At 44.7% G+C, this 14,953-nt stretch overlaps 1 pseudogene; it reads right to left on the reverse strand.

The window, feature by feature from the left end:
* Positions 1-5,844: 5,844 nt before the first annotated feature.
* LOC113260176 (40S ribosomal protein S24-like) lies at positions 5,845-12,084 on the reverse strand (annotated as a pseudogene).
* Between the last annotated feature and the right edge of the window lie 2,869 nt (positions 12,085-14,953).

Genomic DNA, 14,953 nt, shown 5'->3' on the forward strand with positions numbered 1-14,953 from the left:
GTGAGAACTGATTCCTTCTGTCCCACTCTGCCGTCTCCCCCCTTGGATGAGAGGGGACGCATCCCAGGGAGAGAGAGAGGAGTGGCATGACCTACAGACTCCACGGAGGATCCCTAAACCCAGCAGTTAATGGCACCCACGTCTTGATGGCACAGCTGTGAATTCTGTGTCTTGTTCTGAGTAGAGGCTCTAGAGTCGCCCCTCTCTGCCCTTGCTTCAAGTTGTCAGTGTGGGAGATTCACTGGGATCAGGACCTTTAAGTCCTTTGCCAGCTCACCTATACCCAGCTACCCAGTTCTCTGCCTATGTTGAGAGTACTGACAGTTGAGGTCCTTCCTGCTTCTTTTTAGCCTGTCGAACTGATAGCTATAGACATTCGACACACATGTGAGACCCTCAGGGTTTGTCACCTCCAAAGAGGAGGCTCTCACAAATACAGAAGTACTTTTGTGACTACAGAACCAGGGGTAAACCCTGCCAAATTCCCTCCAAGTGTCCCCTCTGTCTACTTTCTCAGAAACACGGAAGGATGGCTTTCAATTAAATGAAAGGATGAACTAGCAAGCTGTAGGATTGTTTTTCCGGGATAATTTACAAGATAGGAATAACTCGAGTCTCAACACTTCTGGAGAGAGGGGTATGGAAGGAAAGACCTCTACCACCCTTTTCCAAAAATGAGCAAAACGCTGCATCCCAGCACAACGGTGTGATAGCCCTGGGAGAGTCTGACCTGGATAGGCAATGAATAATCTTATTTACTTCAAACCTGTTGTAACATTTCAATCATTGGCCTTTGCTTCTTAAAGCCCCTTATCACCCTCCTCCAGAGTAAAACCCCTGATTTTTAATAGCAATTACGTCCTATAAATTTCCCTTCTTTTTCCTTTGTAAGCATCTGTAGGGAGAGGGATGGGGCCATTGTGCTCCATACCCCTTTCTCTCCTCCAGAATGTATTAATAAATGCAGGTGGGAGACTTATCCAGACCAGGGAAAGTCTTGAATGTCCTTGGAGCCCTCTGGTCTCGGTTGGGAAGCCTCTGGAAGTTATTTACTTTTTCAATAGAATGAAATGCCCCTACAGACAGCCCTTTGGAGAGAGAAGTCAGACAGTGATCTGTGGACTTTATCCTGCCGCATTTCAACAATAACAACAGCTGCTGGCTGGCTCACCGCAGAGTTGAATCTGCATGGATGCCCCCTCCTGGATTCCTACTTCCCAGGAGATGCGCCTTGCTAGTTAATTTCCGGGGTGGCACCTGCCACTTGCGGAACGACCTCAAGGTGTCAGGCTTGCCTTACTTTTGCTTAAACCCAGTGCCTGCCCTTGCCCTAGGACTGAGAAAGGGTCCCTGGTTTGTGGTGAAAACCCTTAGGAAAATAGTAGATGAAAACAGTACAACAAAACAACAACCAACCAACCAACCAGTGAAAATCCCAGAGGGGTATTCTGTTAATTCTGGATTTTCTACATTATCACATTCTTTCCCAAAGTATGTAATTACGGCAAGGTATGGCAAACTTGGGCCCACTGGCTAAATCCTAGACTCCCCTTTTTTGTATAGCGTACAAGCTAAGAATGGTGTTAATGTTTTTTAGATGGTTGAAAAAAATGAAAAATAATTCATGACGCTTAAAAACAGTATGAAATTCAAATTTCGGTGTCTACAATTACTGATTTATTGGAATGCAGTCACAGCCATTCATTTATACGTGGGCTGTTCTTGTAATATAAGGCCAGGGTCTAGTGAGCCTAAAATATATCTATTGTCTGGGCCTTTGTAGGAATCATTTGCTGACTTCTCGGTTACAGTAAAGTGGCTTTAGCTTGGAGTCCTCACATTTGGAATATGGATTATTTAAACTCACTATGTGATTTTTACAGAATGAGAGGCTTAAACTAATTTCTTGGTGTGAATATAAAGGAAATTATATGAAAATTGAAATTTGAATATCTATGTTTGTGCTTGATTCTGTATCTAGCAATTATTCATTATTTAATCAGCTCTTAAATAATGAAAAGACTTTTATGTTTCTGGTACTTTATATTGTAGGTCTATTGGGAATGTTAAGTTTTTAATTATACTATTGGTATATTTATATACCAATATATACCAAACATGTATACCAAATAATACCGATTATTTCTTAGTTCACAACTGGAGTTTTACAGAGTGTATATTTATTGTGTATACTAAGCTCCGGTACTGTCTAGAACCTCCTTGTAGAACCTGATTGGAAGACACGTAAGTGGTCATCGAATCCACTTGCACTCCCATTTTGCAGAGAAGAAACAGAAATGCAGAGGTTTTAGTGACTTGCCCAAAGACACATAATTAGTGGTGAAATTTTTCCCAAGAAACTATGACACCACCTGTATGAAACTGTATTACGTTCAAATTTCATTTGCAATTCATACCTTTTCATTAACATTGAGTGCTGACTCTGGGTCAAGCATTGTTCTAAAGGCTCATTTTAATTTAATTTTCATTTCCTCCTCAGTAAATGAAAGCTTCCATCTTTTGAAAGTGTTTGCTAGGGCCTAGGCACTGTGCTGAACAGCTCACAAACATTTCAGTCTATCAGCAGGATAGATCTCTGAAAAAGGCATCCTACGGATAAATAGGTTGAGAGAGGCAAGGTAACTTGGTTAGGGTCTCTCGGTTAGTGAGTAGTGGAGACATTGTTTTTAGCCAAGGTCACATTCATAAACTACCAATTAAATATATTGCTTTCTGGTGACAGTGTCCTGAACTGAATTAATGTTCCTTTGTTTACTTAGAACCAAGGATGAAATCATGGCATTACAGAGCGGGAAGGGATTCTAGGAGTTATCTTAAGAGATCCCAAAGAAGGGAATAAACAGACTTTCTCAAAATCCTGTTCTAGCACTTAAATACAGAGTTCTTTCTTTGTACACAAAATAATACTCTTTCTGCCACAATTTGTGTTCGTTTTCTATAATTTTGGCCATTGAGTAATCGCCATAACCCTGCATTGCCTCTAACAGAGAGACAATTCCCTGGTCTTTATCTGTCACACCCCTGAGCACCTATCTCGGGAAGATTATGTTTGGCTTTTGACATCATTTTTTTGCTGACATTCACCTTATTTTCCCTTGGACACGCAAGTGTTTGTGATTGCCACCTGTATGTGCCCAAGTATTCCTATGTATTTTTATTGAATTATTTCTTAGTTCTAAATGTTCTCTCTTTTGGAACCTTTGGAACTTCACCCAGTATTTGGGAAACCACTAATTCACATTCTTGAGGCCACTTTAAGTTCACTTTCCTAACTTCTGTAAAATGCTAGCTACTTGGAGTGCTTTTCCACCTTCATCAGGTCGTTCCGGTGCTTACAGGCACTGGTTCAATGGCTGTGCTCCCAAACCTGTTATCTCTATCTCTGAGAACCAGAACTAACACAAACTTTCCTTTGATGGTGACACTGACTTGCTTGCTGACCAGATTTTAATACACCAAGAAGCAAACAAATAAGCCTTTTTGTTCCTGCTGTTTGTATTTTCAGTGACTTAATTGCCAAGTTATTGGGTTCAGTGTTGGGCACCCAACATATAAGGTTGCCCAAGATTCCATGCGCAGTGCGTCTGTGATTACTACTGTAACTTGTGCATTCTGAGCCTTATACCCAATAACAATGGACATTGTGATAGTAACAGTTAAGGTCATAATTGCTTTACCACATTATGGCCAGCCAGCAGGTGGCATTGTTGCAACTTGATAGTAATTCTCTTCCAACTTTCAGAGCAAACTTTTTAACGTTTTCAAAACGATTTCAGAACTTAGAAATCTCTATCACACCATAAAAGTCTGAGACAGCAATTCTTCAAAACTGTACACATAAGAAGCTGAGGGTTTATTCTGTTTCTTGCATCCAGTCACTGGGGAGGGTTGGAGAAGGTGTTGTGCGGTTGTCTTATTATAATGTGTGCTTCTCTCCTTCCTACTGTTCTCTTCTCGCCTGATGTCTCGTCTTCATCAGCCCAGTGTCTCTCAACTCAAATTATCAGGAAGTCTTGGAAAGCTGGCCAAGTTGAGATGTCTCCAGGGCCTGGGACCACCTTAATTGTGAGGATGGCTTAGTTTCTGTACATCCAGTTAATTATTAATGCAAACATTAGGTTTTCCCCAAATCTTCATTATTGATTCTAACCACTAGATGGGAGTCTCGTCACATACACCTTTTATAGCTACTCCTCGGATGGTCTAAAATCTCTCTGAACAATGGGTTTAATTAATCACATCTGATAACACACACACAGACACAGACAACACACAGATATATTTATAGTATTAACTTACAAAGCTGTACCCTTTCTCCCTGTTTTAGAAGGAAGGAAAGAGGGATGAAAGAAAGGAGCTTGGATCTTCGGACGGAGGGTCATTTCTCAGAGCAGATAAGGTGCTTAATCAAGGTCTTTATTTCGAAAGACTTGCTGTAAAAACTATCCCCTTTGTAGAAATGTTTTCACAATGAGCTGGAATGTGAAGCCTTAAGAAGAGTGGTTGGCACGTATTAAGCACATCTATGTTAATTTCTATCATCACCATCATCATCATCATCATGCATTCCTACCTGTCCTGGCAGAATAATTGTCCAGTATCTGGAGTTTGTCTTAGCATTGGTCCCCCTCAGCCTCAGTGTCTCCCTTCTTTTAGAATTACCCAGGGTGCCCACCTGACCTTCTGCTCTCAAGAGCGGAAGGGGATTCTCTAAATCATGAACACTTCGGTTTGACAGCAAGTACTGCCAAGAGTGTTTGAATTTTAAGAGACCCACAGAAATAAACAACTCATGGTAGAATTTCAGACCCTGTGGTTCTAGCATGAGCGGCAAATCTGGGGTCAGGGACAGGTGCCGGGGCTCCCAAGTTATAGCTTGTTACCGCTTCCTGTGCGCATCTCTGCTGGACTTTGCAGGGTGGGGTTTTCTGATCATTGGAATTGTCTAAGCAACAGCAGGGGGCACCTGCGGGAGTGTTAAAAGAGGATTCTTGAATTGGGTGAGAGAGGAGGACTTTGAGGCCTCATTCATTCTATTTTTCAAGAATTCTTGAGTAGTGGAGGAAATGAGCATCCTTTTGATTCTCGATAAAACAAAAAAAAAATCTATTTTTTTTAGACATCTAGGGCTAGAGCAGATTGTGCAGCTGTCCACTGCTGCCCCTTCCTGAGGTTCCAGGAGTTTCTTTCTTTTGCTTGCTTTTTTTCCTTTCTCTCTTTCTTTCTTTCTTTCTTTCTTTCTTTCTTTCTTTCTTTCTTTCTTTCTTTCCTTTTTCTCCTTCCCTTCCTTCCTTCCTTCTTTCCTTCCTTCCTTCCTTCTCTCCTCTCCTCTCTCTCTCTCTCCCTTTCTTCTTCTTCTTCTTCTTCTTCTTCTTCTTCTTCTTCTTCTTCTTCTTCTTCTTCTTCTTCTTCTTCTTCTTCAAGAGCATTCTTCCTTGCAGTCTGCTGTGTCTGGAATCTCATCAAATTCATTGGCACTACGGGATTTTGAAGGGTCACAGACATTAGAGGCAGAGAGTAGGAGATCCTTTTTCTAACTTCTCACTTTACAGATGGGAAGATTGAGATCTGCGATGAGGTCATTTTCCCAGAGATTCAGGACTAGAATGTGGATTCTTAGCCCAGTGTGCTCAGCCCGGTGTCCTATCTAATCCCACTGTCCCCCTGCAGAGCAGAACCAGAGTTCATAGGGTTTCGGTGACATCTGTCACCCACTCACAGCCATGCTCTCTCTCTCTTTTATAAAGTTCTTAGTTCATTCATCTTCTCATGAAAAATTTGCACAATCACCACAGATAAAGTCCCTACAGAACCTTTCCTCCTTCTGCTATCCGATCTCTGGCTCACTTTTGCCAGCAACCACATTGGCTTTTGCAGCCCCTCTGACTTTCTTCATTCTGTTCTTGTGCTCCTTTCACTGTTTTCTTGATGTCTTTTTCCTCTCACACAGGCCATGTCTTGCAAGTCTATGGTTGGGCTCATTTTTCTTTGCACACTCCAAGGAATCCTAAACCATTCCAGGGCTAGGTGTCTTGCCACCACCAAAATGGGTTCTGAATCCAAATACAAAGATGACATCTGGGTGGGCTTGGACATTTTGGCTAGTTTCCCCCGAATTTCTGTCTTAGGTACTGTAGCCTTTCCGGGGTGATGAACCCCAATGACCGTTTGTTTCCACTGAAGTTGTCAGTTGGTCATGAACTTCTTGGTCTGGATGGCTACTGTGCTGTTTACGATGGCGGCCAAACTTTAAGCCATGCTTTCTTTCTCTAAACACACACACACACACACACACACACACACACACGTACACACACACATATGAACTTTTGGATTTGGGAAAATAAGTCTTGAAGGTTTGGAGTGTAAGGTGCTGCCCAGGGTGGCCGGCAATGAAGCTGGAAGAGTCAGCGGGGCCCGTGCGTGAGGGTATGTTTGCCACCCTGGGTGCCTGAGCTTTCTTCCAGAGGGCGATGAAGATTCACTAAAGACTTAAGCAGGGAAGTAACAATGTGGCATCTGTCTTTTAGAAGGACAGCTCTAGCGATTCTGTAGACTGTGTGAAAAGAGAGATTGGAAAGATGGAGACCTGTCAGGACAAGCTTTCCAGAGATGGTGTGGGCCTGGGCCAAGGAAGTGGTGGGGGTGATGGAGAGGAATACACTGGGACCTCTTCGAGTTTGCCCTGTAGGGGTGAGGTAGGGTGGGGAGAAGATAAGGCTGACTAGTGGAGGGGTGAGGTGGATACAGGTACCTTTGGCCAAGTTGGGGAAAACAGGAAGAAGAAGGTATGCAAGGTATGCTGTGTAGGGCATGTGCAGAGAAGGGACTCCTAAGTTTAGTTTTGGGCCTAGTGGGGACTCACTGGGATGTCACGGAAGCTCAGCAGGGATGGGGGCTAGGAATTGTCAGTTGGGAGTCAAACGCCGAGATGGGTAGTTGAGGCTGTCAGAATGCACTCTGCTGGAGGAATATATGTGAAATTAAGGGTTTTTGTTTAAATTTCTACTCTTCTTTTCAGTTTCCCCATTCCTCCACTTTTCTCTCTTCACACTTCCAAGAGCACAGGTGACATCTGCCTACCCAATCACTAATCTTGCTCTCTCTTTTCCCACATCTGGGGCCCTTCCAGAAGCAATAAGCACTCTTGGTTTTCCTCTATGGAAGGCAGTGATTTGCACCCAACGGAGCTCTGTAGTCTGCAAGTGTCTTCCAGTTGGTCCGTTGGCTGATTCAAAATGTCAGCGTGGGATGTCCTGAGGGGAAGGAGGAGATTCCTGCGTAGCTGGGAGAGAAAGAGGGGAGAGAAGGAGAAATTTCGACTTGGAGGAACTTGATGTTTGGACTCTCATCAACCACAGCTTGAAAGTATCGGACAAGTTGGAGGGCTGCTCCTGTCAGGGTGGCGAGGAGGTGACATTACCATGTCCCGTCACCTCTTGGTGATGTCAACAGTGATGAGGGAAGCTGCCTGCAGGTGCAGGAAGGAGGAAGCAAGGGCTGGGGAAGAACAGCAAGGCCTGATGAAGGAGGTAACGTCTGGCTTCTCAGCAGAGCATTGGAACCCAAAGTGGGAGAAGAGTGAGGTCTGCTGGAGGCCTTGGGCTCTGCTCTGGGACCCACACTCAGGTGGGAGGTGGGGCTGAGGCCAGAGAGCCCGAAGTAGCTTTCCTTCTCCCACTAATCTGGGTCAAGGTCTAGTTTTATATTCTTCTGTAGTTAAATACCAGAGTTTTCTGCCCTTTAATTTCTGATGTTCCTGAGAATCAGAGAAAACTGACACCTATAAGCCTCAGGCATATTTGGTTGTGGGCTCTCAGTTAGAAATCTTCTCTGCTACTCTGGGCTCACTGCTCTCACCTCGGTGAGAGAGCTGTCCATGATGATATCCGTGGCTCCTTCCCATTGCCTACTCACTTCACTTCCAGAGTGAAACAGAGGCACGAAGCCCGACATGAGGCAATATGCATTGACTAGGTTAATAAGAGATATGAGAGGTGAGGTAGGAATTCCACAAAGCATTTGTCAATGAGAAGCCAGATAAAAAATTTGAAGCCAATAGCTTACTAAGTGGAAGTCCTCCCGTCCTGGGAGATTTAGTAAGAACCCTCCCAACCTGTTGGGTCCAGTAAGAAGTGTGCTGGGTGAGAGCAGGGTGGAGAGATGGAATCCGTTGTTGGGCAGGTAGTTTGTTTCTTGTTTATGAGAATTGTGCCCCCTAGTGCTGGGCTATGTACAACCCTCAAAACCTTAAAGGTGACCTTGCCTGGAAAGATCTTTGGGAGATTCCTTTCTCCCTCCACCCCTCTTTAAGAGCCTGCCTTGTTGGCCCTGTCTGAAATGGTGGAAGTTTTGAAAAAGACTCCGATACTTTTAAAGTATAAATATATGTGAATGGGAAGCATTTTAAAACTGTTATCGGTTGTTTTCACCTGAGTGTAAATTAAGACGCAAGCAGCAACACATTTTGAGGAAGGGAAGTGAGGATACATGAGAAGAATTAGAGAGAGGGCAGAAAGCAGGGTGGGGGCTGGGGTGGGGTGGGGAAGACAGGGAGTGTAGCAGGTGGAGGGGACGGGGCACGAATGCTTGGAGGAGACAAGAGTGGAGGAACATGGTGCCGACAGGAGGGGTTGGCTGCCCTGGGTTTCCACAGGCTCTGTGCCTACCCCCTAATTTTACCTACATGAAGAGAACAAGAGCCGGCAGCTCACCTCAGTTACTATTATTATTATTATTATTTTTTTTGGCAGAACAAATCAAATAAGTTGCAAACTCCAAAAGTGAGAACGGTATCATACTTTCTAATTGCAAGAGGCCCAAATAATGCTACTTATTCTGTGGGCTCATTGTGTTCTTACTGATGATAATAAGAATATTTTTGCTCTTTCATGAGCAAGGAATTCAAAGTTCCCAGAGACTGGGTCATTTAACTAGCATCCCCAAATAACCCAACATCAAACCGAGCTGGGGCTGAGCCCTGGCTTGAAGATCGGCAATTTTGGGCAGTCGGCTTGACGGTTCCATGCTCCTGCTCTCTCAGTCATAGAAGGGCTGGTGTTTTAGGCTCAGGTCCTGGAGCAGCCATATCTGGTTTTCAAGTATTTTATTTTATTTTATTAAGATTTTATTTATTTATTTGACAGAGAGAGAGACAGCCAGCGAGAGAGGGAACAGAAGCAGGGGGAATGGGAGAGGAAGAAGCAGGCTTCCCAGCGGAGCAGGGAGCCTGATGTGGGGCTCGATCCCAGCATCCTGGGATCACGCCCTGAGCCGAAGGCAGATGCTTAACGACTAAGCCACCCAGGTGCCCCAGGTTTTCAAGTATTTTAACAACAGGTGAGGAGAGGCTTCTTCCTGTTGAGTGTGGGTAGGACTTGGTTGGCATAGTTCAGGGGTTGGGGAATGGGCTTCTGAGAGTACAACTCTCCCAAAGTTATGGGCCAAACTTTGAGTGCATGTACGTGCCCGGGTATTTTTCAGGGATGAGGTCTCACAGTATTTATGACCTCTCCACAGCCTCCAAATGGTGAAGAATCACATCAGAGCAAACTGTGATCTCTGCTGACTCCCAATGAGTTGAGTCCCCATAGTGTGCCATCGCGTGGAGGGGAGGAAGTGAAAATGAATACCACAGGGGAAAAATGTTCTCGTAAGACAAATTAAATAATACTCCTCTGTTATGAGTGTTCTCTGTGCCTTTTTGCAAAGGTTCCAAAGACAGTAGACCAGCCACACTGGGGCCATCAAGTTCATTGTTGACCCAGAGTTGGGCTCGGCTTTCAGGCAAGTCACTGTGTTCGTATAAATCCTATTTAAATTAGCCTGTGGGCACGTATCCCAGGAGTGTGAGGAGCGTGTATACGGAAGGAAGATAAGGAGAGAGCTATGTGTAGTGCGAGTATATGACGGGACAGGGGGGGCCGTGCCCACGATGGGAGTGAGGGGGTCCTGTGCACACATGCAGATGGCAGGTCTCGCTGGAAGAGAGGCAGCTGAGTGGGGTACAGAATAAACAGGCTGGGTGGGACTTAATACCAGATGAGTGTGTCAGTCTTCCTTTTGCTACTCTCAAACCAGATGACCTTTGCCTATTCCCTTAACTCCTTTAAAGTCTTAGTTTTACTTGCCCAAAGTGGAGATGCTAATAATTCCTGTCCCACCATTCTCCCTCCCCGAGTGTTTCTGTGAGGATAAAGTCCGATAATATATAGGAACTCGTTTTACAGATCACGTACTCTTTTGTATAGTATTTTGTCAAGTATTTTTATTTTTTAAAAGATTGATTTATTTAATTTTATTATTTATTTATTTATTTGTTTTTGAGAGAGAGAAGGAGATAGAGAGGGAAAGAAAGAGAGAGAGGGCACGAGCAGGAAGAGGGGCAGAGGGAGAGGGAGAGAGAATCGTAAGCAGACTCCATGCTTAGTGCGTAGCCTGTCGTGGGGCTCGATCTCACGACTCCGAAGTCATGACCTAAGCCAAAATCAAAAGTTGGAGCCTCAACTGACTGAACCACTCAGACACCCCTAAATTTATTTATTTATTTATTTTGGTGGGGAGGGGCAGGGAGAGAGAATCTCAAGCAGACTCCATGCTGAACGCAGACCCCATTGCAGGGCTTGACCCCTCAACCCCGAGGTCATGACCTGAGCTGAAACCAAGAGTCCTATGCTTAACCAGCAGAGCCACCCAGGCGCCCCTCAAGTATTTTTATTGAGAAGAACGCACTGATGGGAGAAAACAGGGCCAGCTAGGAAGAATGATGCATTTTATTTTGCAGCCTGGTCTAACATTCTGAAAGGAAGAGCGGGTGCTTTACTACTGATGGTGGTACATGGCCTGAGGCTCAAGTTCAAGTTCACATCTTGAAGCTACTATTTTGGATGCTGATGGTGGTGGGAAAAGGGTATACTGGGAGGAGCAGAGTGGACGGAAGAGTGTTTGGCAGAAAAAAACTGCTCTCTAAATCCCCAGACAGGAGTGGAGGATTTAGTATTCATTTCTTCTCCCTTCTAAGGCCTCCTCTTCCACCATCCTGAATGCTAGCTGTATCCTCAACAGCCCAAAACTCCAAAATAATTTACATTTGTGTGTGTGTGTGTGTGTGTGTGTGTAAATCTATAGAATGAATTGTTAAATTGGGAAGCCTGAGATCCAAGGGTAGTGGCTGTTATTTAAAACTCTAGAAGGGGGGATTCAGGGTATAAGCAGGAGGCAACCTGGAACTATGATTTGATGAGTTTCCCCAAGCCAAGTCAGGACCCTTTGTTCTAACCTCCTAGCATCCAAGAGAACAAATACAGGACTTAAGAACCAGAGGGCCTTCCATGAAATACTTGGCCCCAGAGAACAAATCAGAGTGGGTGGCTGAGAGGGGAAAAATAGAGTTAAACATTTCTTCTGAGCAAAGAAGAATGGACCCAGGCCCAGGGTTATAATTCATGGGGCCTCAGATGGATCTCCAGCTGCTTCAGCTGTCTCTACATCTGGGAGAAGATTGGCCAAGGAATCCAGCACTGGGGGAAGCCAGTGGAGGACGCGACTCAGTGGTTTAACGCGCCCGGAGTCTTCCAAGAAGCTTCCTTGAACCCACGCCTTTTCTAGATGTTGTATGCTTGGCCATCTCTGTGGCACAGTTTCCAGGAAGAGTACTTAAACACATCTGGGACTTTAAGAGATCTTTGACAAAGAATGCTGGAGACATAAGACACACAAAATGGTAAGTCCTTAAATCTATTTTCTGTGACAACCTAATCTGAATCCTAACCTGGTAAACTAATGAATTAATACTATCTGATTTGAGGAATGGGAAGACTTCCTTCAGTCACTTCCCTCCCCATTAAGATATTGCCTAGACCATAGAGCTTATTTCGTATTTCTTCGCCTACCCACTCTCTTTTCTCCTTGATTTTTTTCTCCCATTTGGGGAGCTAGCCCATGATGCTTGATATTTCAGGAAGGCAGGTCCTCACCTTGAATAATCACATTCGGAAAGAAGCGAAGTCTACGTCTCCAAACCGAATCCTTGTAGCTGCGTCTGCTGTAGACGCCTCCATGCATCATCCTTTTGGACTGATTTTCTAGCTAGAACCTTCTGCACCCACCTGGCTCCACCAAGCAGTCAACACAGGTTCTGGGGACTGTCATGGAGGTTGACATAAACGTAAAGGAAGCCCTGGTTTTGATGAGTTTCTCGTCTAGTCCTGTGTGGCCATAGCCCAGTCCAGGAAAAGGATTTAACATTTAATTAGCAAAAGGGCAAGTTTAAGAAGAATATTTTTATGCTAGAAATGGAGTAAGCATACCCTGAAGGAAATGAGAAACAAGGAGCAAAGCTGCCCTGTGTGAATGACATTACGTGGCTTCCTGGAGGAGGTGAGAGTGAAACACGCAGGCACTGAGGAGGCTGAGAGGAAATCCTAGATGGAGGAAATGGCTTACACGAAGCTATGCATGTTGAAACAACAGCTTCTGGGCAGAAGAAGCCAAGCTAGTCAATTTAGCTAGAGCCAGGATTTTATGTAAAGGGTAAAGAGAAACGAGTTTATGACCTGAGGAAAGTAGCTGACCAGGTAGCCTTAGACAAGTAACTATCCCTCTGGACCTCAGCTGCTTCAGCCAGGAAATGAGGGGGTTAGGTGACTAGGGCACTGGGCGAAGGTTTCCGTCAGAGGTGAAGAGAGTTAATAATTATGGGAGCAGTGTGTCAGGCACTCCAAACTCTCCTAAAAGATAGTCTAATCCATCTCCATTTCAGAGGCGAAGTATCTCGTCCAGAGTTTCATAGACTGAGTGACCAAGCTGGGACTAGGGTTGAGTCAATTTCTTCATTCACTATGAATGGACAGCTCCCATTTGCCAAGCACTGTGCTAGGCCCTGGGGGAGATAACAGTGAATGGGACAGATACGGTCCCGCTCTCATTCTACTCGGGGTGTGGGGGAGGAAAGTCAATAAAAAAGTAAAGATCCAAGTGAATAAATAAGTTGAAGCAGCAGTACATGCTATGAAGAAAATAGAACATGGAATCGTGGTCATGATTTGGGGCTTCTTAGGTTGGGTGGCCTCGGAAAGCCTGAGGAGGTGGCAAACCTGGGTGGAGACCGGAAGGGCAGGAAGAGGTCTGCCTAGTTGGCAAAGGGCATAACTGGCCAAGCTGAAGTATTTAGACTTGACAGCATGGACAAGGCCCCCAGTCTTTCTTTTGGAGAAGGAGTTGCTCTTTATTTCTCAAAGATCTTAAGATGGTGGAGGATAGGGAGAAGCAAGAGGGTGGCAGTAGCAGAGTCCTAATATGGAAGTGGGGTGGCCAAAGTGACATGGGAAATTTCTGAGCAGGGCTGGGAGAGGTTGTTCCCATTCACTTCCATCCCTTCCCTGATAGCAATACCGGAAGACTTCTGGTGTTAGCATCACCAGAAGGTGATGATGGCAGTCATCTTGGAGGGCCAAGTAAGGCTTGGTAATAATAATAATAATAATAATAATAATAATAATAATAATAGCTAATGAGAATATTAACTATTAGATAATATTTAAAGAACATTTTTTTAAAAATTCATTAATTTATGTTAGAGAAAGAGTGCATGAATGGGGGGGAGGGGCAGAGGGAGAGAGAGAGGGGAAGCCGACTCCCCACTGAGCGTGGAGGCCATGTGGGGCTCCATCCCAGGACTCTGAGTTCATGACCTGAGCTGAAACCAAGAGGCAGACACTCAACCAACTGGGCCACCCAGGCGCCCCAAGAAACATTTTTAATGTTTCTAAGCATGTCTGAGCACTTTTTAAGGATTAACTTATTTAATCTTTGAAGTAACTATAGGAGAAGGGTAGTATTATTATCCTAACTGTAATACTGGAGAAGCTGAGGCTTAGGGAGGTACAGTCTCTTACCCAAGATTGCACAACTGAGGTGGGTGGAGCAAGGATGCACATCCTAGGGTCCCCCTGGGCTCTCGATCATCATGCAATGTTGCCTTCCATAGGCTTCAAACAGTCATGTAGTGTTTGATCTGGAAGTGACCTTAGATGTCATATAGACCAGAAATTTTTAATTCGGTCCTATGAGAGGAGACCTCCGATTTAGGATAATCCTTCCTCTTTTGACAGATGAAAAAATTAAGAGTCGGAGAATCAGATTTGTGATGGAAATGGAGGGTTGATGCTGAGTTCCAACTTCTGCTTGAATGCTCTTAGTAATCTATTTCAGCATATCCCTAGATACTTAAATCCTCGTTAGAAACCTCTGGCAGAAGCAATTGTACAGAACTGCAGCCTCCAAGAGGGGAGAGACAAGCATGAAATAAGATACTGCTCATAAAATTCTTGGTGTGGTGCTCAGCACAGAGTAAGCGCTCAATGCACGTCCATGCCTCTGAGAAAGTCCACATGGCTGGTTTCTGTGCCCAGTGGTGAGAACAGCTGGGCCATGACTGGGGAAGGGGAAGCAAGACACACAGGTGGAGCCGGCCATCTTGATTGACATGCCACGGTCCTTACCCAACGCCATTCACCACAGTGAAAGTAAAATGTCTTTGGAAAGCTCGTAACCCATCATTAAAACTGCTGGGTGTAGGAAAACAATTGCTTGCCCTAAATAAGTGACTTATGATTGCCCTTGGTTTGTCTGAGTTTTCTTTAATTATAGGCCCTCTTGAAACACTCAAACACACAGGGCCTTTGTAAATTTGAATCCCTTCTCACTCACATACAATCCCCCCGTATACACACGCTTCCTTGCCTTTAGAGAGCATAAACACCCATCTCTTACTCATACACATAATGAATTTCAGCCCCGTGTATCTCAGTTGAAGAGGGGCCCAGGAGAATGATGGGTATCTGAGCAGTCTTCCTGGTCCAAGGCACCACAGGGCTCTTGGAAGGGTGGGTCTTTTATGGGGAGAAGATAATGGGCAAAAAGTGCTCTTGAC

Source organism: Ursus arctos, unplaced genomic scaffold (genome assembly GCF_023065955.2).
Source record: "Ursus arctos isolate Adak ecotype North America unplaced genomic scaffold, UrsArc2.0 scaffold_22, whole genome shotgun sequence".
NCBI lineage: Eukaryota > Metazoa > Chordata > Mammalia > Carnivora > Ursidae > Ursus > Ursus arctos.